This window comes from Ursus arctos, unplaced genomic scaffold, assembly GCF_023065955.2.
Source record: "Ursus arctos isolate Adak ecotype North America unplaced genomic scaffold, UrsArc2.0 scaffold_4, whole genome shotgun sequence".
NCBI classification, from domain to species: domain Eukaryota; kingdom Metazoa; phylum Chordata; class Mammalia; order Carnivora; family Ursidae; genus Ursus; species Ursus arctos.
The window spans coordinates 32,518,169-32,543,629 of record NW_026623056.1 but is presented as its reverse complement, the minus strand read 5'-3'; the positions used below and the strand labels follow the sequence as shown (position 1 = coordinate 32,543,629).

General features: G+C 40.9%; 1 pseudogene; it reads right to left on the bottom strand.

Moving 5' to 3' along the window:
* Window positions 1-16,792: 16,792 nt before the first annotated feature.
* Window positions 16,793-22,072, bottom strand: LOC113256479 (40S ribosomal protein SA-like; annotated as a pseudogene).
* Between the last annotated feature and the right edge of the window lie 3,389 nt (window positions 22,073-25,461).

Sequence of the window (25,461 nt, the reverse complement as noted above, 5' to 3'; positions counted from 1 at the left end):
CCTGAGTGGCTCAGTCATTAAGCGTCTGCCTTTGGCTCAGGGCGTGATCCCAGAGTCCTGGGATCAAGCCCCACATCAGGCTGCTTGCTCCTCTGGGAACCTGCTTCTTCCTCTCCCACTCCCCCTGCTTGTGTTCTCTCTCTCGCTGGCTGTCTCTCTTTCTCTGTCAAATAAATAAATAAAATCTTAAAAAAAAAAAAAAGAAAGAAAAGATGGTTGATATTATCTCAATCTTAAATTTGCTAATTTGTTTTGTGGCCTATCATATGATCTATCCTGGAGAATATTCCATGTGCACTTGAAAAGAATGTTTATTCTGCTGCTGTTAAATGTGAGGTTCTGTATATGTCTATTAAGTCCATTTACTCTAAAGTATGGTTCAATTCCATATCAATTCTTTGTTGATTTTCTGTCTGGATGACCTATCTATTGCTGATAGTGGAGCATTGAGGTCCTCTACGATTTTGCACTGTTGTCTACTGCTCCCTTGATATCTGTTATTAATTGCTTAATATATTTCAGTGCCCAGGCATTAGGAGTGTATGTATTTACAATTTTTATATCTTTTTGATGTATGGACCTCTTTATCATTATATAATGACCTTCTTTGTCTTTTTTACCCTTTTTGGCTTGAAGTCTATTTTGTCTGATTTAAGTATGGCTACAGCCACCTTCTTTTTGTTTCTGTTTGCTTGGAATGTTGTCTTCCGTCCTTTCACTTCAAGCCTCTGTGTGTCTCTAGATCTGAAATGAGTCTCCTGCAGGCAGCATACAGTTGGGTCTTGTTTTTTATGTAACCAGCTGCTTTGTGCCTTTTGATTAGTGAGTTCAATCCATTTGCTGTTGTTCCCCCCATTTTGTAGATAGTGAAGCTGAGGAATAGAGACGTGCAGTGACTTTTCCAAGGTCATATCGAGAGCAGGCAGTGAAGACTAGGTGTAGATCAAAGGAGCCTGGCTCCGAGTCTGCCTAGGAACTCCTAGACTAACACTGCCTATTAAAAGATTCATCAAGCCTCCCTGTGGTGCCTCAAGAAATCCTACAGAAGATTCAAGAATAGGTGGCTACTTGATAAACTTTTAGCCAAAGAAGGGTCCTTTGCCAGGAGAAATCACTCTCTTTTTTCTTCCAATGGGAGCCAATATTGTCATTTGCCAGGCCTCTTCATGAAGGCTGCTAATTCTAGTGTTTCTGAGACAGCTCTTTTCAGTCTGAAGGTTAGTCTCCCTCTAAATCGTTACTCTCCACTCCCCACTATAGGTAGTTATGGCCTATCGGCAAAGCAATTAACACCTGGAAAGGAACTTATTTCCCTGGTGGCATTCCAGAATAATTTATTAATTTCTTTCCACCTGTTTGCCAGGACTATTCATTCAGTGAGACTCTTGGTCCAGGGACCTGTGAAAAGCATCTCAAATTCACTTTGGTCTTTTCTATATTGTTATTTCCTACCCTTAGGAAACAAGCAAGTCAATGAATGCTTAGTAATAAATTAACATGGAAAGTACACTAATTCATTTTAGAAAGATTTTCTACTGGAAGGTTTTTTCCAGTTAACCTTCCATCTCTTATTACCCAGAAAATTAAATTAACAAGAATGTCCAATTCCCAAAGCGACCTGGTCAATCCATATTTCAATGTAAAACAAAGTTAATATTTATGGTCATTAACCTAATTTTTCTCAAGAGTCTATTCATTTGATTAATGTTTTTCCTTGTAACTCTCTTACTTAGCTCGTACATCTCTCCAGTCTAGTTTCTCCTTGTTTGAAAACGGTTTAAGAATTTTGTCCTGAGTATAAGAAAATATTCATGGAATTGGCCCATGGGATAAATATCACAGAAGAGCTACTCATGAGACATGGAAAACCACATCATTGTTCTCGTCACCTAAAGAAGGACGGTTAGACACTTTTGAGGTTCCGGTTTGTGTTTCGGCACAGGCTCGATAATACCGATTGGCCACAATGTTGTATGACATATATTATCAGGTGTTAGACTTAACTGTGAACCCAATGCCGTATCTTTTCACCAAGTTTGTGGATATAATATTTATAAGATTCTTCAAAGCCTGTGGACAATTTCCTAGGTTCTGGGAAGCCAGGACCATGTTTCTCAAATCATGGTTCATGACCATGTATATCAGATCATCTCATGGATAGTGTTAAAAATGCAAATGCCCAGGCCCCTGGCAGAACTACTGAATGAGAATATTCAAAGTCAGGCCCCAGCACATGCATTTTTATAATTCTCAAGCACACTGAAGTTTGAGAACCATAGGTCAGCCAAAGTAAACAGTTTAGTTTAAGAATCAACTGAGGGTAGAACTTTTTATGGATATTCACAATCTGATTCTAAAATTTATCTGGAAGGGCAAAGGAATTAGAATGGTCAAAACAGTTCTGGAAAAGAACAAGGTTGGAAGAGTCATACTACTTGGCTTCAAGCCTTACGAAAAAGATACAGTAATCAAAACTGTGTGGTATTGGTGAAAAGGTAGATACATAGATTGATAGAACAGAACAGAGAACCCAGAAATATACTCACATAAATACGGTCAGTTGGATTTTGACAAAAGTGCAAGTGCAATTCAACAAAAGGTACGGGAACAGTTGGGTGCCAGTAAACATAAAAGCGAACCTCAAACTAGTCTCCAAACCTTATGCAAAAATTAGCTCAAAATGGGTCACAGAACTGAGTATAAAATGTATAACTATAAAACTTTTAGAAGAGGGTTGCCTGGGTGGCACAGCGGTTGGGCATCTGCCTTCGGCTCAGGGCGTGATCCCGGTGTTATGGGATTGAGCCCCACATCAGGCTCCTCCACTATGAGCCTGCTTATCCCTCTCCCACTCCCCCTGCTTGTGTTCCCTCTCTCGCTGGCTGTCTCTCTCTCTGTCGAATAAATAAATAAAATCTTAAAAAAAAAAAAAAACTTTTAGAAGAAACAACAGGTGGAAATCTTTGTGAGCGTGAGTTAGGCAGAGTTCTAAAAAAGCATAAGCATGATCCCTAAAGGAAAAAATTAATAAATGGGACTTGCTCAGAATTTAAAATTTTGCTTTTCACAGACATTGTTAAGAGAATGAAAGATAAGTTACAGACTGGAGGAAATTATGTGCACATCACATATCTGATAACGGACTATTATCCAAAACATATAAAACTCTCAAACTTCAACAGTGAGAAAACAAACAACTCAATTATAAAATAGGTAGAGGTGCCTGGGTGGCTCAGTCTGGGGTCATGGGATCAAGCCCTGCGATTGGCTCTGTGCTGAGCATGCCATCTGCTTGTCCCTCTCCCTCTGCTCCCCTCACCTGCTTGCTCTCTCTCAAATAAATAAATAAATAAATAAATATATAAATGAAATCTTTAAAAAAATAAAAATAAAAAATAGAAAAATAGGTAAAAGATTTGGACACATATTTTGTCATAGAAGATAATAGATGGCAAAAAACACATGGCAAGATACTCAGTATTATTTATTAGGGAAATGCCAATCAATACTGCCATCAAATAACTCAATTCGTATCAGAATGTCTAAAACAAAATGAAGTGACAATTCCAAGAGTTGATGAGGATGTAGAGTAACTGAAATTCTTATATATTGCTGATAAGAATACTATGAAATGGTACAGCTCCTCTACAAGAAACTTTAAAATTTTCTTATAAGTTTCTTATAAAATTATATATACATTTATCATAACCTACAAAAATCCCACTCTTAGGTATTCATTGAAAATAAATGAAAAATTATGTTCACATAAAACCCCATATGCAAATATTTACAACAGCTTTATTCATAATTGCCAAAGATTGGAAACAACCCAAACATCTTTCAACTGGTAAATGAGTAAACAAACAGTTGGACAGCCATACAATGGAATACTTCTCAGCAATAAAGAACAAACTACTGATACACGCACCAAAAGCATTGACTTTCATGTGCATTTTTCTAAGTGGAACAAGTCATCCAAGAGCTACATCCTACATGATCACCTTTATATGGCATTCAGGAAAGAGCAAAGCTATAGGGACAAAGAACTGACCAGTGGTTGCCAGGGTCTGAGGGAAAGGGGAGTTTTTGACTACAAAGGGGCAGCATGTATAAAGAAGTTTATTTAGGGTAATGGAACTCTTCTGTATTTTAATTGTGGTGGTGGTTACATGCCTCTATGATTCAGAAATATGCCAAAAAGTATGAATTTTACTTGCGTGAATAAAAAAGAATCAGCTAAGGTGTCTAATTAAACCTGCCAATGAATCCAAACTAATATTTATTATCTATTATGAGCAGGGCCTGGACTGGTGGTATGAGGAAAACAAAGCTTTATCATAAGCTCCTTGTCTCCACAGACACCAATCCACTGGAAGACACAACCCAGGACACAAATATCTACCGTGGGGCAGTGAGGGATATGTGCCCAGCAAAGGAACAAGGAGGGTATAACTGGAGAACGGTGGATTTTTACAAGGAGAACTGTAAGTTTGGAAAACTATCTGGCTGAGTCACAGTAGAAATAAATCGGATTGTACACTGACCAAAAATTAGATAGGATAAAGTTATGAGCATGGAAAAACTGATTATTGATCAGGAAGGGTAAGGTAATAAAAAGCAAACTTTAAATGTCATGAGACTCAATCAATGCATGTAATGCTGTTTTTTTAAAAAGGCAAGTCAAATAATTCAGTATTGATTCCTCCCAAGGAAGGGAAATGAAAAGATACGGGGATGAGGTTGTGATATAAGTTGTGTTGACTTGGGATTCCATGAGCAATTTCTTCATTCCTCCCGCCCCATAAAAATACTTCCCTCCTCTGAGAACTACTGTTGGAAGAAGAGGCAGGTCTTCCATGAGTAGAATATGAAGGTTATTATCAGGAGAAACCTCTGTCTGTCTTGGGTATGAGAGAGTCATTTGGTAGTTAGATCTTAAGAGGAGGTTGCTGTCAAGGAGGTTTAAAATTAAAACTCCCCCCTTTCAGCATTATGTATCTAGGATAGTGGTTCTCAAAACATGGACCCGGGACCAGCTGCAAAGCTTCATCTGGGAACTTGTTAGAAATACAGATTCTAAGACTGTATGCCAAGCCTACTGAATCAGCAATCTGTTTCAGCAAGCCATCGGTGTGATTCTGATGAATGTCTGAGAGGATTGAGAGTTTGAGATGTCAACCTGAATGCTGTGCGTAACTATTATAACCAGCTGGAGGTGAAAAAGAAATATCAGCTTCTAGTGACCCCTCCATCCAGACCCTTACTGGGCCCAACTGTAGGCGCTCCAGACCAATGAACAATGGGGCTTGATTCAACCAATGATTTAAGACCTTTGGACTGGCTCCATTCTATTCAATGCTTAATTAGCATAAACACCTTGACTCTCTTCCACTTTTCGAAAGCACTTACAAAATTATGACTTTTCCCCCTTAGCAAACTAGTTAGTGAATTTTTATTTTTTATTTTTTTTAACTGATGAGTGACTTCTTGTCAGGCGACTAAAATAAATTCCGAAGACTGCTTTCCTTTTCACGGATGAAGCCCTGGTGGTCTTAACTTAGTCCTTTACAGACAACAGGCAGTCAGCATGTTACTCTAGGATGGAAGGTTACTTTTTCATCCCAGGACAAGTACTTCAGAATCAGAAGACCTACATTTTAACCCTCGTGCCAACCCAAATTGTGGAAGGCCTTGGGCAAGCTACTTAACATCACAGAGTGTCTGTTTTCTCATCTCTAAAAAGCAAGGAGGTAACATCAATCAACATGGGAGGTTGCGCAGTAAAGTGGGAAGTGGATATACAGATAAGGAAGCAGTATCACTTTGTGAGCCTTTCTCAATACTGCACTCAGTGCCCTCCGTTTTTTCCCTTGTCTTCAGAGCACCCCACAGGAGAAGCCCGCACCCTGCGCACGGTCCAGACTTCTCTGCAGGCCTTGCCAGCAGGGCAACTATCATTGTTTTGGAATTAATCTGGGTGAAGGGAATAGCAGAAAATATGCCAGCTTGAGGGATCATAGATAAAAACATTAGATGATTTTAGGAATACATTATAGACTTTCCATCAGAACTTGGAAATAGCACTGCAAATTGGTGTGCAATTTACAATAGAAAAATGCTCTTCTAATCCTTGGAATGAACAACTGGCTTACAGCAAATCTCCTGAGCCTCCTCGAATGAAAGTGTTCTGCATGCCGGCATCTCATTCCCTGACACAAACGAATAGGGTACAGCTGATGTCACTGTCTAGCACTACTAGGAAATAAACCGCTGCTTCTGGTCAATAAGTGGGAATCTATATTGAGTTATTTGCTAAGGGCCAAATTAGTCCCTTGTATATGCAACATTTCTCAAGAATAAAAAAATGTTTCTCTGCCTAAATGTTTCTCCGCCTAAATAAAAAAATGTTTCTCTGACCAAGGCAATTATTACTGTAATGTATTTGACATAGGAATGATCCTGACACTTCCCTAGGTTCTTTAGGAATAAGAGGATTTTTCTGAAGCATGCTAACATTGAAAGGAATGTAGATCTCTAGGCAAGCAGAGAATATATTTAACGAAGAGGGGAAAATCATTTGTCTAGCTCTTACTGTGTGCCAGGCACTGCACTAAACATTACAAATATTAACCTTATCTTCACAATAACTCTGAGAGGTAGGTATCCTCCCCTCATTTTAACAGAATAGGACACTGTGGCTCAGAGAAGTTAAGTGGCTTCCACAAAGTCACACAGCACATAGTTTATGGTAGAACTGAGACTGAAATTCGGCAGGTGGTCCTTATCTAGACAGTTGCAGCAGCCTCCTGTGCTAGATAGCTTCCCTATGCCCATCCAGATGCCCTCTCCACTCTTCTCCATCTTACTCTGCTCTTGGAGAGGCTGCCGTAGCTTGCCTTCTGGTTTCCAGTTGTGTTTGACCAATGGGAGGTATTGGCCAGAGGTGAAAAGAGGGAGGAGAGTAAGGCCAAGGTTTTTATGCCTCCCTCCCCAGCTCCCTCTTGCTCCACGGCCCAGAAGTCTTAGCTCCCCCAGCCCCCACCGCCTCCGAGGATCCTGAACCCGGCTACATCTTCCCAAATCTCCTAGTCTCAGTGTGCCATGCACTTAATTTTAGTTTGACGAGCTTATAACACATTAAGGCTTAGAAATGACTGACCCTTCGTTTTGTTGTTGTTTTGTTGTTTGTCCTCATTCAAAGTCGTTGAATGATGGACACGTTCTGCTTATCCTACGCTGTGTTCTATCTGACTAGCTCCTGGCTTAACGTTTAGAGAGCGTCTCTACCTCTGGCTACAGCTCACTGAGAAAAACTAAAGGGTTTTTATGAACAAAAGCACCTCACTGAGCCATATGTGGTTTCTGAATGATGACATTCAGAGTTTGGTGAAAAACAGAAATGGAACCTGACACTTATACAAAGTTCTATAGCTTTTGCATTCATTACTTTCTATTTAAGGGTATATTAGAAGCTACGTGGGGACCCAGAAAAAAAATCGCTGAGCATGAAGTTACAGTAAAGTTATTTTTTAAAGGACAGGTAATGACTGAACTCCGATCAAGACATATAACAGCTATCAAAGGTCTTGCCCCAGACTATTTTCATTAAGCTAATGAAACTGGTCTGTTTTGGCAGTGCTAACCGACTCCTGTTTTCTGAGTGAATTTATTACCCATGACTTCAGAAGAATAAAGAAACAGAAATAGACTATTATACATGGCAGACACAGTGAACATTTTTACACATGTTCATGCCATAGGCACAAATAAAACCCTTCGTGATCAGCCAACGTAACAGTCCTAACATTTTCAAAGGTGTCACTCTTCAAAGTCTAATGCCATGCATGGATGGGCAATACTTTTTTTTAAAAAAATTGGTTTCATCATATTTTTGTGCTTGAAATGACAAGGCATTTTGAAAATCATCATCTTACCTGAAGGTAGGTAGTTATTCTATTATTAGATAATTGTGGCACTTAACACAAGGAAGGAAGATAGAAGCAGTTAGTACTTTACAGTATCTTCCTATAATTATGAAATATCCCTTTTAATCTCTAGCAATACTTCTTACCTCCATGTCCGCTTTGCTGATAGTGATTGAACGACATCAGGTTTACTTTGATTAGTGTTCGTGTAGGATCCTTTTCTCATCCTTTTATTTTCACATTTTCTCTTTTTACTTAATGTGTGACTCCAGTAAATAAATAGCATATAGCTTGGTTTTGCCTTTTTAAAAATTCAGTCTGACAAACTGCCTTTTAATTGGAATGTAGACCATTGACGTTTAAAATAGTTAATAATTAATGATATAGTTTGAGTCTAACATCTTGCTGTTTGTCCTCTTGTACTTTGTTCCTTTGTTCCTCATTTCCTGCCTTCTCTTGCATGATGAAAGCTTCTTTTATTATTCCATTCCTCTTTTTTCCAGTTTTTAGTTATATGTCTTCCATAGGTCTTTCAGTTGTTACTCCAGAGACTACAACAGGCATCCTTGATGTAATGCAGCCTACTTTATTGGAGTACTTTGGATTTTCCCGCTTCCTAAATCAGGCAAGGACCTTGGCAACAGAGGAACTGTGTGGACTGCCCTCCACCGTTTGTCATCTCTCTTACTTCTACGGATACATTTATTATTGTTTTGTTTTGTTTTTTTAAGATTTTATTTATTTATTCGACAGAGAGAGAGACAGCCAGCGAGAGAGGGAACACAAGCAGGGGAGTGGGAGAGGAAGAAGCAGGCTCCCAGCGGAGAAGCCTGATGTGGGGCTCGATCCCATAACGCCGGGATCACACCCTGAGCCGAAGGCAGACGCTTAACCGCTGTGCCACCCAGGCGCCCCTTATTATTGTTTTGACGTAAACAGTCCATATTCTTTTATATTTAACCATGTATTTACCCTTTCCCGTGCCCTTCCATGCTACCATCTGAGACCATTTTCTTTCAGCCTGAAGAACTTCCTGGTGTTTCTTTTGGTTCACAAGTGCTGGCCCTGAATTCACTCAGGTTTTACTTGTGAAAACTTCTTTTTTTTTTTTTAAATCTTTATTATTTTTTTTAAGATTTTATTTATTTATTCGACAGAGATAGAGACAGCCAGCGAGAGAGGGAACACAAGCAGGGGGAGTGGGAGAGGAAGAAGCAGGCTCCTAGCGGAGGAGCCTGATGTGGGGCTCGATCCCATAACGCCGGGATCAGGCCCTGAGCCGAAGGCAGACACTTAACCGCTGTGCCACCCAGGCACCCCTATTTGTGAAAACTTCTTAACCTTCATTTTTATTTGTCCATTTGCACTGTGGCATGATTCACATATAATGAAATTCACCCATTTTAGGTGTATAGTTTGGTGAACTTTGGTAAATTGCATGTATATGTGTATACAGTCATGTGTCTACCCCCCCACCCCCACAATCCAGTTTAAGAATACTTCTATCACCCACAGAAAGTTCCCTTCTGTCCTTTTAGTCCAACCTTGCCCCCAGGGAACCACTGATGGGCTTCAGATCATTGTAGTTTCGCCTTTTCTAGAATTTCATAGAAGTGGAATCATATAGTATGTTGCTTTTTGTGACTAGTTTCTTCCATTTAGCATGGTCTTTTTGAGTTTTATCCATGTTGTTATGTGTATCAGTAGTTCATTCCACTTAATTGCTGGGTAATAGTCCATTGCACGGATATGCTATATTTTGATTATCCATTCACTAGATATTTGGCATTTGTATTGTTACATTTGTGTCTATTATGAATGCTCATGCTGTAAATATTCATATACTAGTTTTGTGAGAACATGTTTTCATTTTCTTGAGTAGATATCTAGGAGTGAAATTGTTGAATCATATGGTAGGTATATGTGTTTAACTTTTTAAAAAAAAACTGCTGAACTGATTTTCAAAGTGGCTCTGCCATTTTGCATTCCTGCTTATAAGTATGAGGACCCCAGTTGTTCTACAGTCACCAAGGCTTAATATTTTAAATTTCAGCCACCCTTCTGAGTAGGGTTTTAATTTGCATTTTCCCAATGGCTAATGATTTGGGACATCTTTTCAGGAGCTTGTGGCCATCAATATACCTTTTTTGGTAAAATAGTTGCTCAAATCTTTTGTTCAATTTGTCCCTGTCATGTCTTGAGAGGTTTTTTTTTTTTTTTAAAATATATTCTGAATAAAAGTCCTTTGTCAGATACATGTTTTGTTTTGCAAATATTTTCTGTGGTTTGCCTTTTCATCTTTTTTGCTATTAATATGATGGATTACATTGAATGGTTTTGAGATATTGAACCAATATCACATTACTGGATAAATTCCCTTGATTGTGGTATATTAGTCTTTCTCTATTACTGGATTCAATTTGCTAATATCTTTGGGATTTTTGTGTTTCCGATTATGGACTATGTTCATCTCTAGTTTTCTTTGTACTATCTTTGTTTGCTTTTTGTATCAGGATAATATGGATTTCATAAAGTAAGTTGGGAAGTGTTCATTCTTCTTCTGTTTTCTGGAAGAAATTGTGCAGAAATAATGTTATTTCTTCTTTAAACTTTTTGAAAATTCACCAGTGACACCATCTGGGTGTGGAGCTTTCTTTTTTTGAAGATTTTAAACTATGAATTCAGTCTCTTTAATAGTGGCAATTTCTCTCTCTTGCTAAAGATTTATCAGTTTTATTGAGCTTTGATCTCATTGATTTTTTTCTACTGGTTTTGTTTTAAATTTATTTGATTTTTTTGCTCTTATATTAATTTTTCCATCCCACTTATTTCAGTTTTATTTTACTCATCTTTTTTAAGTTTTTCAAGGTAGAGTTTAGAATATTGATTCGAGAAACTTCATCTTTGCCAATATAAGTATTTAATGCTATAAATATCTCTCCAGGCAATGCTTTAATTGCATCCACATCTTATGATATGTTATATTTTCATTTTTGTTCAGCTTTAGGTATTTTCTAATTTTTGCTTTAGAAAAGTATTCTAAAGAACTCAAGAGGAGAATACTCTCTTATATTTACCTGTATATTTGCTATTTTTGTTGCTCTGTCTTCATTTCTGATGTCCCAAGTTTCCTCTGGTAACATTTTCCTTCTGTCTGAAGGACTTTGTTCAGCAATTATTTTTGGGCAGTTCTACTGGCTCTTAGTTTTCCTTCATTGAGAATATCTTTATTTCACCTTCCTTTCTAAAGGATATTTTAGTGGATATAGAATTCTGGTTTGACAGTGTTTTTTCTTTTAGCACTTTATGAATATTGTTCTACTTCCTTCTGTCCTCCATAGTTTCTGATAAGAATTCCACAGTCATTTGAATTGTTGTTTGCCTATAAATAATATGTCCATTTCCTCTGGTCACATCCAAGTGTTTTTCTTTGTGGTTAGTTTATAAGTTTGCTTACAATGTGTCTGGGCACAGATTTCTTTGGATTTATTCTGTTGAGGTTTGCTGAGCTCCTTGAGTGTGTAGATTTATGCCTTTGACAAAATTTGGGAAATTTCTAACCATCATTTCTTCAGCTAATTTTTCTGCACTACTTTTATGCTTTCCTGTGGGACTCTGATGACATCAATGCTAGATCTTTTGGTATTTCACAGGTGTCTGAAGCTCTATTCTTCAAACAAATAAACAAACAAAAAAACAAACAAACAACTCTCTTGTTCACTCTCCCTATGATCTGTCTTCAAGTTCACTTAAACTTTTCTCTGCCATCTCTATTCTGCTCTTGGGTCCATTTAGTAAGGTTTTTTTTTTTTTTTTTTCAGTTTTATATTTTTTAGTTCTAAAATTGCCCTTTGTTTCTTCTTTATATATTTAATTTCTTTGCTGAGACTTTTTAACTTTTTATATTTAATAGTGTTTGCCTTTACTTTCTGGGGTATTTTTATAGTTGCTTGAAAGTTTTTATCAGGTAATTCCTACATATGTGTCATCTTGGCATTGGCATATATTGATTATCTTTGACCACACAGGGTTGAGATTTTCCTGATTCTTTATATGTTGATTACTTTTGGATTGTATCTTGGACATTTTGAATATTATGTTATGGGATCCTGAGTATTTGTTATGTTTTAACAGACAACCAGTCCAGTTTGGTTCAGGTACAAGCTCCAACCAGCTTTCTGTGGTTTCAATGTAATGTCTATTGTAAAGCTTTCTCGGTGCTATTCAGATCTGTCTTGCATGTGAACCACCCAGTGGCTAGTTTGTGACCCTGGCCGTGGTGTATTACATAGATCAGTTCTTATGGTCTATGGCATGCTGTTTAGGGTCAAATCCATCAGTGTTCAGTTGGAAATGAGCTCAGGAGTTCATAAGCAGCTTTATGGGGCTGCTTTCCCAATCTCCTCCCTATAGTAATCTCTTCAGTACTTTCTGGTTACCTGGAGTTCTCCAACCAGAATTGGAGCTATATTTACCCACTCTGTAGCACACTGTTTGCAACTACAATGATGTCCAGGGCTTACCAGTAGAAGAACACAGAGAAGACAAAAAGCAATGGGGGTTTGTCTCACCCTCTGAGAATCATAGTTCCTCTGATCAGGGAAGAAGTTCCCCTCCTTCAGAATCCGGTAGGCCAGTTGTCACCACAGTTGCTGCCACTGCAACTGCCATCATGAGATTTCTTACAGGCTGGTGTATGAGAGACTGAAGAAAAGTTAAAGTGTGTGTGTGTGGGGAGTTTCCCCCCACTCTGAGGATTAGGAGACTCTTTCCTGCTCTTTGAGCCAGAGTTAGACAACTTCTCCTGGAGCTCCCTCTGTCTGTGCAGATGCCCACATTCAGGTTTTGTGTTGCTTACAGTTGAACCTGGTGTATTGGAGGAAAAAGATAATAAACTCACCACCAGTTTGATGGTACTTCAAATTTTAGTCCTCCCTCCCAGTCACCAGCTACTATTTAATTTTCAGAGTCCTTGAAAAGCTGCTGTATATCTGCTGCCCAGGTTTTTACCTGCATCCAGTGTAGAATATGTTTACACCATTGTACCCAGAATGTGAAGATTCTATCTTGTTTGAACCACTGAATTACTGTTGGGTTCTTGGTTATAGCACTGGAAGCTACCCTAACTTATTGGGTCATTTCCACTACTCCTTTGTTTTGCACTTGTACTTATTCCGCAATCTTTCAATCTTGGATTAATCCTAAAATCCACCTTTCTGACCCCTACACCCAGAATGATGAGCTGGGCTGGAGAAAATTCAGTCAGTTCTGTGGGGTGGTGTCTTTCACTTGTCACATATCTCTCTACAGCTCTCTCCTGTTCTTCACAGATATTACTATTAATGTTTTTCTTGCTCCTCAAAACTTTACTCTCACTTTCTCAGCAGATGTCTTCACCTGCTATTTCTCAGAGAAAATGTAGCTATTAGGCATCTTCTTACTGCTTACCTATAGCTGTGTTTTTTCTCCTGTTTTAAGTAAAGAGACCTCACTCCTTCCCTTCTCCTGTTGAAGGAGCTATTGCTTCTTATGCTCCAGATCCCATCTTCTTCTGTCTTCTTAATATTATCTATAAATCATTATCCTTCTTTCTTCCATTTTCCACTAATCTTCTTTAAAGTCTCCTATATTTCAGTGTATAACATGGGAAGTCTCTATTTTTATCTCAAGCATTGCAAACATCTCCTAATACTCCTACTGTATTAGTCATGGTAATCCAACTAAATATTTTTTAAAGATAATATTTAGATCTCTGAGGCTTAGTACACAAAATATTGTTTACTGATGCGAAGTTCAACATAAGTGTAATTGGCTGAGTGGCTCTCCTGGGCACTTTTTTTTTTTTCTGACTCAGGGATCCGGGTTTTTTCCATCTTGTGATACAACCATTTTCAGGATGAGGCCTTCAGGTTTGCTGTGGATGTGAAAACTACATAGGGTAGGTTCACTTAACCCTCTTGGCTCAGAATGACCTACACACCTTAACTCACCTTCCTTAGCCAGAACTAGTCACATGGTTCCACTTGGAGAGAACTGGGAAATGTTGATCCTTGTGAAGCAAATGTTTCCCAGCATCCAGTCTGTACCGTACAAGGGGATCGTGTATCTTCAGTAGACAGCAAGCCATTTCAGTTATACTTCTTACCTCTGGTCTTACCACATATCCATCCACATCGAATCCTTTGTGATCCTACCTAACACAGATATGATTGTGTCACTTCCCCTTTTAGCACTCATCAGTTACTGCCCACTGCGAAATGAATGACATCCAGACCCTTTGTCTGGGCATTCAAGGTCATTTAGGATCTAGCCCTTCCAGACTTATCTTTATGAGGTCTTGTCTTAGGCACCAGACCCATCAAACTGCTTCCAGTTCCCAGAAGCTGCATTATTGCTACTTGCCTGTGGACATTAGCACATGGTCTTCCATCTTTCTGAAATATTCCTCTTGTGTCTAGAGGGAAAATTTCTACCTCTCCTTCAAAACTCAGTATAAGTAGATTCTCTGTGAACTTTCTGTAGCCTTTCTCTTTAGGTAGAGTTGATCATTTAGTTTTTTTGTGCTACCACTGAACTTTCATCAAACTTCCTTAGTAGTACCCATATACTGAATTGAAATTTAATTTTTACATCTCTCTCTCTCTCCTTTTTTAAACTGTGAGTTCCTTGAGAATTGGAACCATGACTTGCTATCTTACTGTCTCCAATGCCTAATACAGTGTCTGCCACATGATGGATGCTTAATAAATGTTCATGTAATGAATAATTAAGTGAATGAATAAATGAGGTACAATTTCAGATATTTCTTACACTTAAATTTCAGTTTAATGTTCATTCAATATTTAAAAACTCTTAGAGAAAATGATGAACTTGTGCCATATTTACTGTCATCTTCTTCTAATGGAGAAGAATTGAAGGCATTAAATTAAAGCCTTACAGAAATACACTAACATAAATTCTTGATTTGGTGAGGGAAGTGTTCATACTCAAAAACTTAATGAAAAAATGGGCTGAAATCTTTTAAAGTTAAAGGTTCTTACTGATGCAAATATAATAGTGAAAATTTCAGCTCTGCAAAGTCAAAAGAGCACAGAGAACACTAATAAGGACTGAGAGGGTTTGGGTGATTGAAATGAAAAGCTTGAGGAAACATTATTTCAGTCCATAATATAATAGGGTGCAGAGGGTTGAGAACACTCCCCTGAACTCTTCTCTTCTGAACCATGAGAAATTAATTAAACTATAGTTCATGTAGGTTTTGAATTAACTATATTTCATTAATAATTCTGTGAAAATTATTGTAAATCTATTTTATATATACTATCTCTTAATTAACTAAACTGTTCATTTAATCAGCTCCTTGGTTCATCTGACCGGTTTATGTAAGTAGAAATCACTCTATTCAAAAGCAACAAACTGAAAACCAAACACGCCCCCCCCAACAAATACCCTGATGCTTGTATTATAATTCTGACCCATAATCAGTTACTGTCATAATTTGGGTGGTCTCCAGCTTGATCTATGCTAGAAGTTTTACACTCAGGGTGGCTGGGAGGCAGAAAGGGGTCAGTGGGAAGCTGAAGGGAGGTAGGACTATTCTTTATCAAGTTGAGATAAGAATCAGAAAAACTGTCCCAGCTATAGGGACTAGTGCAGAGCAGGAAAAGTGTCTGAGAGGGCCTTAGCCCTCATTTCTGACATTAGGATATGGATGCAACAGGGGCACCTGGGTGGCTCAGTCATTAAGCGTCTGCCTTTGGCTCAGGGCGTGATCCCAGCATCCTGGGATCGAGCCCCACATCGGGCTCCCTGCTCCTCTGGGAACCTGCTTCTTCCTCTCTCACTCCCCCTGCTTGTGTTCCCTCTCTCGCTGGCTGTCTCTCTCTCTGTCAAATAAACACATAAAATCTTAAAAAAAAAAAAAAAGGATATGGATGCAACAATAGAAATTCTGACTCTCCATGAACTTGGAGATCACGGACATAAGTTCACCTTCTGAGTTGAACTAGTGAAATTCACAGACAGTGGATATGATTAGTCATCTGTGGGAGTAAAACAAGAGACTGTGAAATGCGTGGACTTCACAAAACTCCAATCAAGGTGGGCGATTTGGCGTAATCAGAAGAAAGCAGGTCCAGAATGTGAATGTCATTTAGAAGATATTTAATCAATTGTATTGTACATTGCCTGAAGGAAGACTGTGTGAAGGTGGGTGGAGGTGTGGACAGAAGGGGAAGTAATCAACTGGGCTACAGAAAGTGAAAACCTAAGCACTGTGCGGAAGAGAGACCCTGCTCTTTGTGACTGCCAGAGTATGCTCTGCTGTGGGATGGGAGTGTCTCTTCTGACCTCTCTTCAGTACTCTGTGTGCTCATGCTCAGCGTTCATGCTCATTTTGTTCCTAGGACTGGCTGCCCAGGACAGTGGACGTAAGCTTTTCACTCCCTGGGAAGAAATGTCTCCCAATGTAAATTTGTTAAGCTGACTGTGAGTAACTTTATGGATTTGCCTGATTTAAGTGATCTGGAATTCTGAAAACTGCTGATTCCTGATGAGGATAAACAATAAAATTGGAAAGTGGTCAGTTTCTCAAAGGGATACTGCCCATGAGACCTCTTGATTGGCAGCCACGGCCTTCTCCTGGGAAGGCACTGACCTCATGTTCAGTCCTTTCTTGCCTTCAACAGAAAGTACTACAATACCCAGTTAGGTCAAAGTTTCTTAATCTGATTAGACCCAATGACCTGATTTTTTTTAAAAAACTGTTTATTTTCCTTCAACTTTATTTCCATTTTGTTTGCCTTTGTGCGAGAGCAGCTGAAGACCTCTCAGTGGTTGTTGTTATGCATTCAGTGGCCTGAGCAGTGGGAGCTGCAGACCAGTCTTCAGTGGCCGGCCGGTGCTCCAGTCTTCTGCAGGAACTGCTGAATCGGCACAGAGGGCACCCGCTCGCCTTCAGACCAGTCCGCCACTTCAGGTTGAGTAGCGGTGAACTCAGGAGCTGGAGCAGCCCATCACCCTGAAATTCCTCCTTGGTCACAGCCTTTTCAGCAGTAGCCTGCTCTTCCCTTTCGGTCTCTTCAGGATCTCTGTGGAAGTAGAGATCAGGCATGACCTCCCATGCGTGTTCACGGGAAAATGGTGCCACACATGCACAGAACTTCCCGGGCCAGCGTCCACATCAGACCCAGTGAGTGAGCTCCCTCGTTGTTGCAAGGGATGGCAATGTGCACATAGCGCAGTAGAGAGTCTGTGTTACACGGAGTGATGGTAGGCAGGTTAACATAAGAACCTATGTTCTTATGTGAGAGGCTGGTGGTCAGCCCTGGGATCAGTAACCACCAGAAATCTCCCGGAAGGCTGCCTGGATCTGGTTAGCAAAGGTTCCAGGAGTGAAGCAGCCAGCGAGGGGAGTGGCTCCAGGAGCAGCAGCAAACTTCAGCACAGCTCACTGGTCAGTAATCCCAGATGATATGACATTGACATCAGCTGGGTTTTCAATGGCAACAATGGCACAAGCTGCCAGCAGAAGCTTCTCCCAGGTTCTCTTCAGATTTATGATGTAGATGCCATCACTTTTCCTTTTGTAGATGTACTGTTCCATTTGGAGGTCAAAGTTGGTGCCACCTAAGTTGGTTCCTGCTGCAAGGAATTTGATGACATCTTCCTCCTTCATTTGCAGGACATCAAGGTTTGCAGACACTGTGAAAGTTTCCCTTTAAGTTGCCATGGGAACACAGAACAATGCTGTATGGACCTCTCCCTGGGTAGCATGGAAAGCCAATAACCTAATTTTAAATGTTGTTTTGTTAAGTTCCATTTATTATTCTGAAAAGAAATTCATAGATAATAAACCACCTACATACATATTTTTAATATAATGTCCTAACTATAAAAATAAAGAAAAAATACTGGTGGGAGAGGAATAATTTGTAATAAAATAATATGTATTGGAGTATATGAATGCTTGGGGGGTGACTAACTAGAAGATAGAATGAAGGAGTCCATTGCTTTGAGATCAAGGTGAATGTGTCAGAGACAAATGTAGACAGAGACACTGTGCTGGCAACTCAAATACCAAGAATGATGTCACTGACAGTGAGGTGCTTTTCTGAGATCGTGACTACTGCTGGTAAAGTTCTGAAACAAACACAGTACGATCTTCACTTCCTTTAAAAATGCTTAGAGGGCATTTATGGAAAAGTCCATGTATGTTAAAACTATGCAAAAGTAATTGTATTTCCACGTAAAATGGGATTGTGTTCCACACCCAGATAATTATAAACAGGTTTTCCCACACAAACATCCAGTGTGAGTTTTGAAGGTTACCCAGGACACACAACATTTCTTGGTTAACGTGCCTGTGGTGCACACAATTGGAGAATAGCATCCTGACTTTCCTCTCACTAAATGCCACTATCGCCCCTCCCAAATACTGGGGCAATCAAAAAAATGCCCCCTTGAGTTTCCAATACATGCCCAGGCGTGGTTGCACTCATGTTGAGAGACCTTGAATTAAATCAACAGAAATCAATCATGAGGGTCCAATAAGACAAACGTGCCCTGTCTCAAGGCAGTCATTCCATGACCTGGCATCACAGAAAACCCCAGCTAGTGGGGAGAAGGCACGAGGATGGATGAAAGGTGGGTCGAGTATCTAGTTCTAGAGGAGAAGCAGAATTTTAAGCAGGGCGAGAAGTAAGAATTTACGAGAGGAAACCAGGGTAGCATTTTACCTCTGGGATTTGGGCCAACATATAGGGAAGGGCCAACAGAGAAAGAACTTTGGCTCTGAGGCCACACGGGTACCCAGATCAGTTCTGGGGAGCAGTTATCCCAGACCTGGCTGAAAGGGAAGGATTTGGGGTCAACACAGGAGCCTGGAAGTAGTAACTTGGTTCCTAGGACTTGGGTCTGGGAATGTGACTTATTTCCAAACCCCTTACACACAGCACCAAACAAGTGACTCAGCATCAGGCATGGGCTTAAGTCTTTTCAAATAGTAGCAGCTGGGAAGATAGCAAAGGAACGAAAGACCAGCTCTCACAGATTATCAACACCACACATGTGATTGGAGAGGGGATGTCTATATAGCATTTGATTTTCTTACATTAGAGTGCTTTTTGCCCTCACTTAAACACAAACTAATCAATTCATTCTTCAAACAAACATACCTGTTCGAGAGAACAAGATTTGGGCATTCACAAGCCACTTCGCCCACCCCCACACCATTTATCTGTCGGCTTCCTGTGGATGGGCGTAAAGCAGCTGCCTGAACTCAGATCTGGAGTCCATTTCCAAAAGTGGGGTCATGAAGGCGTGGCCATAAATCAAGGCGATGGTTATACTGAATACCACAATTTACAAGGATAAGTACGTAATTTTGCCTGGAGCCTGGACTAAGGCCAGCCCTGCAATCCATGCTTTGTGACTCGGGAGCCAAATGACACTCACATAAACCCAATATTCCCTGAAGACCCTCCCAACAGGATGATGCCTCATCTCCTATGACCATTCCCAAAGTCCCATCCAAGACAATTATCTAATCTGTGCTCAGAAATCAAATTATCTAATGTTTTTACTCTATTGGCTTGAGCAGGCTACAGTTCCTGGAAAATATAAAAAGATGCTCTTATTTCAATCACCACCCTTTCAAAGTTCTTATTACTCGATCTGTCCCACGTTCATTCGAGTGGATAGTCACGAGAACATTATAGTGCTTGATAGAATGAATTAGGAAAATTGAGTCCTGAAAGAAAGAGAGAGAAATAAAAGCATTCTGTGCATGAGAAAAGATTTTCCATTTTAACCTGTAAAAAGAAGGAAGGGACTAAAGAAATTATCTGCTATTACAAAATAATCAAGGAGATAGCTGACAATATTTTTTCCTCTTCCAGAAGCTTTGATTCTATCATGCTTAAATTATTGCTGAATTGTACACCCAAGGTCCCAACTCATTTGCTGACCTCTCACTTGCTGATTGACATTTTCTTCCCTCCACTCTTCCCCACGCTTTCCAGATCTGATGTCTCCTATCTCCCTGTAAACGCTATCCTCTAAGCCTGTCTTGGCCCTTAGCTTCTGAGCATGTGCTGGGGAGATTTCAGGGATGTTTACATTTTGGTTGTTTCCTCAGTACCACCAATCAAGGATTTGATCCCGGACCCAAGTTTAAGATGTAAGTTTAAGATGTAAGAGGCCACTGGGAGTAACTCTGGACAAGGCTTTCTATGAAAAGGAGGGACATTTTTATCTACGTGCTAATATATTTCTCTGTGTTTTTTAAAAATATGAAGGTGTCCTTTAGGATTTCCTTCATGTGTGTGTCTCACTTTAAAACCCTAAACGCAGATCCACTTCCCTGCTCAGAAACTTTTAATGATTTCCCACTGCCCACAAAACCAAGTCCAAGTGTGTAATATAGTATTCCAGGTGTTCTGTGATCTGCCCAACACACCTTCCCAAGAAATCAACGCTTCTAGCCACAGTGAGAGAAACAGTGGCTGAATGTGTAGCCTCTGGGCTCAAATTCCAGCTCACTTACCAGCTGCGCCCTCAGATAACTTAAAACCTCTCTATGCCTCAGTCTCCTCGACCGTACAAATGTGATAATAGTAGTAATAATTTGAATTGCATGAGAATCAAGAGAATTAATCAATGTTAGCTGCTAAGAATAGCGTCCGATAGATGATAAACATCATTTACGACTGCAATTAGCATTACTCACTACCCTCACCACACTTGCATTTTTCTATTTTTTCTGTCTTTTCTCAGTTACCAATTTCTGAAATGTTCTTTCCTTCACTCCTCTAAGTTCTACCCATCCTTCCCAGTCCTGATGAGATTTTTCCTTTTCCACAAACTTCCCTGGACTGTTCAATCCCCAGTGTTCTTTTTTTTCTGTGTAACAATGCACAGATAACCTACTCTGGTCATTTGTTGCTTCGTGACACTTCTTGTATTGTTACCCTGTGATACTAACTTAAAATGTAATATCACCTGGTCTCCCCCAGTTAGCCTGTGAGTCTTTCAAAGGCAGGGACTCAGACATGTCTTTGTCTAGAGCTCAGCACCTGTACATTGCCTTTCCAATAATACCTTAGTTAATGTCTGTTTCTTTGACTTGATTTGATCCACAGATTGAAGGCAAGTTTGTTGGATGCTTTGGAAGTGGTGAACTGGAGGCAGTATAGAAGAGTTGGAACCTTAGTTATTCACTTGTAGAACATTTATGAAGTGTCTGTGCAAGAGGCTCCACTTGCACCTTGTACCTGACAGGGCATCACCACCTCTGCTCCAGGACTGGGTACTGGGACTGTCTGAAGGGTGGAGATCCACTAGGATGAGATCAGGTACTGTGTTTGGCCAGAGGGGGAAGGCTTGGCAGCCAGAAGGGCTTTTAGAACAGAAATTCTGGTTCTTTCTCTCCCTGCAGGATGCAGGGAGGCAGGGACAGAGTCTCCAGGGCTGGCTGCAATATAAAAAAGTTCTCCTAAAGAGCAGTGGTTCCCACAAATAAGTTTCACGAATTCAGACCTTCCTTCTTGGTAGCTCAGAGTTGTACCTGGGTGAAAGCCTTTGGCATTTAAAAGGGCCAGGATAGATATGATAGGAGAAGAGCTAGTGTGGTATTAGGTCAAGATTTCTGGGTTTTAATGCAATTTCTTTCACTAACTTCCTGGGTGGCCTGGACTGATGTCATCGCCATACTCTTAAGTCTCCTCATCTGTCAGTGAACGTGTTAGATCAATATGTAAGCTCTAGGTCCCAGTTCTCTCTAATATCCTATCACCCTAGAATTCTTCTCATAGTAGAGTTATTGTTATCTACAAGGAGGGAGACAGAGACCTCCTTTGTTGGAAATTCAGATTCTTCTGACTATGAAGCTCAACTGAGTCAGTCCCTAGGGTACGGGTTGGTCTCATTTATTGGGAGTGGCCCCGCTTACAACAGTCTTGGAATCCTTTTCCTTCTCCACCAAATCTGGGAAAGTAAGGACTTGAGATACAGGATAACAAAGAGATGGCAGGGTAATAATGGGGCAAAAGTCTGAAATCGAAGCCATCTCTGTTTATCTGGTCAATTGTCCTTGCCTTTGGATTATCACTGTTTCCTCTTTGTAGTTCTGGTGAAAGGACTGGAGTCATGGTTGCTGATGAGGGTAAAGTTCTAGGGACATGAAACAAGACTGCACTGAATTTTGGTGCCAAGTGTGCACAAGTGGTCAGAGAACCTACGCTGGCCTTGGGCTCAGCCTTCTGACGCACTTCCCAGACCCACCCACCCCTCCCACTGCAAGAAGGCACCTCTCCTTCCAGTCACCCGATGTCCTCAGCAGCTTTCCTCAGATGCTCTTGGCTGTTCCTGCTTCAGTATCACTCCCCCCTCTCAACTTAAGCTCATGATAGCCCCTCCCACGGATTTACCTCTACGTCCCCAGGTAAGGCAACCAGTCTGCCTTCTTTACTTAAATCAGGCTCCTGGGGTGTGAGATCACTGAGGTCATGTGTCTTCATACCTCTGAGCCCATCTGGTGCCTGGAAAATCGCATCGAGGAGGAGGGTATTGCTGCTGCCACCATGGGAGCCTGTGCTCTGTTCTAGGATTTGGGGACTAGTGTGGCAGGCAGAGGACTGCCTAGGGCAGGACATGTACAAGGATATCAGCTCTTGTAGGACAAGTGGTCAATCGTGGAAATGGACATCTGTCCCAATTAGTTATTTTGCATTCTTTACTTTGGCTTGCCTCTTCCTGGCAGTGCAAGAACCCCAGCTAGGTGCTTGGCTCTGTGACAGTTGCTGGAGGGAGTCGGAAGGAGGAGAAAACACATGGCCTGAACCTCCAAGGAGCTTGCAATCTGGTCAGAGAAGCAAGGCATACATACATTTGCATGAATTCATAAGGGTGGCCGAAAGTAGGGGAATTTTACCTGGTATCTATGTTGAGCTTAAACATCTAAAAATCCCAAGTTCATCTTTCTGGAGAGATGATCCATAGTTATCTGATTTTAAAGGCACACTGGACCCCTCACAAGAATGAATAACAGAGCTCAAGTTGGAAGACCTAAGCTGGAGTCCTGAGTTTCCACCTGTTGTCGGTGTAATAGCACATTGCCTAACCGCCCTGGTCCTCAGTTTTTTCATTTCTAAAATGGGGAAAATAATTTGTTGTACCTCTCTCAGAGCATAATTGTGAGGACCAAATAAGATAAGTATGTGAAAATGCTTTCTTAACCATAAAGCACCATACAGGTGAAAGGTGTCATTGATCTTTAAAACCAACCCACGAGGCCATACAAAATGACAGAACATAGAGTTTATGGAAACTTGGGGATGTTCACATGGATGTTCTCCTCTTGCAGATGTTGAAGTTGGGACCCAGACAGGATAAGTGGCTCCGGGATAAATAGCTTGTCCAAGGCGCAGCCAAGACCAGAGGACAGTCTCCCCAGCTCTGTGCCCTGGAGCCGCAAGGGAGCTGGGCAGCCAGTGCCCAGCACAGCTCTCTGCTTCTGTGAGCCCTCAGGCCTTGTGTGCTGAAGACAGGGCCTCCTCCTCCCTCAGCCACCTGGAAAATCCTATCTGGCCAAACTTGGAATTTTTTTTTTTTTTTTTTACACCTCTTCACTCTCTTCTGCTCCAGTCCCCATTTCCAACCTCTATTAAAATGGTTTCCAAAGGGAACCTGGGTTTCAAGTTACATCACCAGCAAATAATTCATGCCCTTCTGGAAGAGACCCAGAGATAAATTGGGAACAACTTGCGTGGAAAATGAGAGGCCTGGTGGCCAATCCAAATATCGCAGACTGGATTTTTGTGAGCAAGGGCTTTCTAAAAAACCGTTCGTCAATGGCTCACATCTTTGCAAGCGAAGATCTACGGACAAGTTCATGAAACAAAAGGCACAGAGGCAGCTTAATGGAAAGGGCTCTGGCATGGTGGTGGGAGGTGGGCCAGCGAGGACTGTGGGCCTTCCCATCTGTCCATTTCTCTCTAGCCACTGTGAAAGGCCTCTAATCCTAGATGAGTTCTCTTCTTCCCGGTCTAGAAGAGAACCTGGGGGACTAACTCATCCAGGACATGCTTCTATCTCTACACTGGACATCACCTGCAGCATTGCAGAACCCAAAGGCTCTGTTCTTTCATTAAGTAGCCCCAGAAGAGAGTGCCCAGCAATCCTCTGTGACCCATTCTAGTGTTTGACTGCTGTCGAATCTTGAAAAGTGGGCCTCACAGTGACCTTGAAATACCATCTTGGCCCTTGATGTTTATTTCTTCTGTTTCGTCTGGCTCCTACTGATTAGAGGTGGGGAATAGCCACTCCCCAAGTTTTCCACTTAAGAGTATGCCTTTGAATACTTGACCATAATGGGCCCCTTAACCTACACTTATCTAGACCTAATAATTTAAAAACATTTTATGTACTCACTAACTGGATCATAAACTTCTCCAACTGTCCTATAATCTCTGCTACCTGACCCCCAGCTCGCCCTCCAAGAACTCCCCCGCAGTGCTCCGTTCTCCTTTCTAGGCACCCACCTCTCTTCCCTTCCTAAGAACTTTTCATCTTCGATTCACCGACATTTGAACAGCTGTACAAGCACAAAATGTTTAATTTGGGAACAGTGTCTGTGGGAAGGAATGCTTTGTTAATTTCCAAAGTAATGCAAAGCTTAATTTAGAAAGTCATATAGCAATTCTTTTGGTTCTGAAAGTCACAGAGATTATAGATTGCACTGCAGAGGCAACCTGCCTGATGATGTTAGCACTTTGCAGCGCTGGGTTTTCTGCAGCAGCTCCATTTTCATTCCGGTTCAGAGACACGTTCTATTCTCCAATAGAAGCATTTGCTCCCTGAGGACAGGCCCTATGTCTTGCTCAGACACTCTGTATGGCCAGGGCCGAGCAAGGGCAAGCAAGTGGTTCATGTCTTTAAGTGATGGATTGCATTGCGTTGCCTGTCTGTCCCCTTACGCAGTACTTTGGTCTTCAGTTCTGTCCAAACAGGTTCTGGGACTAGGAAATGATAATGGTTACCAAGTATTGAGCAGGGCGGGGACAACTGTGATCAGATCACAGTACCACTACCTTCCTTGAATCCAGGAGGCTTAAAGAAAGTTGAAGTGCCAAGACTGAGGAGTATCACGTCCTAGCAGATCTAATATTAGAACCCGCCTCTCAGGGACACATATGATTAGGACCTGAAAAATAATGAGAACCTGGATAGAACAGAACAGATTTGGAGGTAGGGACCATAAAATGTAAGAATGAGGAAGATACATCACCACCACCATAGTCACAGTATTTGGGGCTGGAACGGAAACAGCTTCTGCTGAGCACCTCGGCCCAGGAACCATCTGTATGCCGTACACGCGCAGGCCCTCCTTCGGCCTCTGTGGGCCCCAGGCAAAGCTGCCTTCCATCAAATGTGCCTTCCTTCTTGACCGTCATGGGATGTTCTGGAAACTTAACACACATCTCAGTTGCATTTCTTAATTCTCCAGGGCTCAAAAGCCCAGAAAAGAGAATTTAATCTC